The sequence below is a fragment of the Condylura cristata genome, unplaced genomic scaffold, assembly GCF_000260355.1.
Source record: "Condylura cristata isolate star-nosed mole 26May11 unplaced genomic scaffold, ConCri1.0 scaffold00054, whole genome shotgun sequence".
In the NCBI taxonomy this organism is placed as follows: Eukaryota; Metazoa; Chordata; class Mammalia; order Eulipotyphla; family Talpidae; genus Condylura; species Condylura cristata.
This window is the reverse complement of record NW_004567155.1, coordinates 505,009-506,560: the sequence shown is the minus strand read 5'-3', so window position 1 is coordinate 506,560 and position 1,552 is coordinate 505,009.

The following is a 1,552-nucleotide window of genomic DNA, read 5'->3' as shown; positions in this document are numbered from 1 at the left end:
CCTCACCCGCCTGCCCTCACCCGCCTGGCCTCACTCGCCAGGCCTCACCCGCCTGACCTTCATCCGCGGGGCCCTGGCCGCCTCTGTGGCCTGGGGCAGTGGCGAGGATGATGGCTGCGTCCAGGCTGGGCCTGCCGGGTCCTTCGGCCTGGCCCTGGGCAGGCTCAGCAGATGAGGCCCCAGCGGCCCCGTGCCCAGTGCCGTCGGGGGCTCCCTCTCAGCACCCCCCATCTCCCTTGGCTTCCAGGCTCCCAGACGCCTTTCCTCTGCCCGGCCTGGCCCGAGAGGTGAGCGGCCAGGCCCCTGGGCCTTCAGTGGCGGGTGTGGACAGGCCTCCTGGGCACAGCAGGCCTTGCCCTGGCCTCCGCCTGGCACAGTCTGTGAGCCCGTGGTTCTCGTTGAGGTTTGTGTCCCGCTGTCTGGTTATTCAGACCCTGCTGCATCCTTCCAGAGACTTCCTGCGGCCTGTGCGGAGGGATATTTTTAGCCCCGAGAGTGGGGTCTTGCGTAATCAGCGCTCAGCCGGGAGGTTTGTAATTTGAGATCACGGCGGTAAACAGACCCACACGGGCCCACGGGCCCACGGGCCGGGCTCCCGCGTGGGGCCCCTGGCGCCTGCCTGCCTGCCCAGCCACGGGTCTCACCACTCTCTCCAGATGTGGGACCGAAGCCCAGAGAATGCTGGTGGCTGGTGCGAGGCACCGGAGCGCAGGGCTTCGGCTGGCCGGCCGCCAGGCCTGAGGCCCCTCGGGAGGGCCAGAGCCGTGGCCCCCGGCGGCCTGGTGTGGCGTCCGGCGGCCAAGCAACAGCGGAAGCGGAGAATCACTCTGCCCACGGCCAGCCCGGGAGGAGCCCGGGGCTGGGAGCCGCCAGAGCTCGCTCGGGAAGGCGGGCTTGCTCCTGCGGGCCCCGTGGCCCTGGCAGACCCTCGGCCTCTCTGGCCAGTCTAGCAGGGACAGAAGCTGCTTTCCCTGAGAACAGGGCTCGAGGCAGAGCCCACTCCCGGGGCGGGGGACCCCCCCGGCCGGTGCTCCTCACCTTGCGGCCAGGCAGCCAGGACCCCCCGGTGTGGTGCACGGACTGGGCGCTGACCGCTTCGCTTGCGCGGCCGAGTGCGAGAGCCTCGCCCTCCTCCAGGTCCTCGGGTCCACTGGCTGCAGCTTCCGAGCAGGCCCCGGCCCGCACCCGACCCCGCCTAGGCGCTGGCGGCCCCGGTGACACAGGCAGGCCAGGGCCATCGAGGCAGCTCGACTTCGAGGGCAGGACACTGGCGGGTGCTCAGGGGGACTGGCCCGCTCCCTGCGCGCTTCTGCGATTCCCCTGGGTCCCTCGGGCCGGGCGGGGGTGGGACGTGGTTTCCACGGGCTGGGGGTGCTGGGGCCAGTGCGCTCCCAGCTGCCCAGGCCGAGGCGGTTCCCCAAGGGCCGCGGGACCGGCCCCAGCTCGCCGTGGCCCAAAGGGTGGGGTTCGCAGCTCCTTACCCCAGCGTGGGAGCCAACAAAAGGCAGGGCCGCGAGTCCCGGCTCCCGCAGGCCGCTGTGGCCACAGCCGC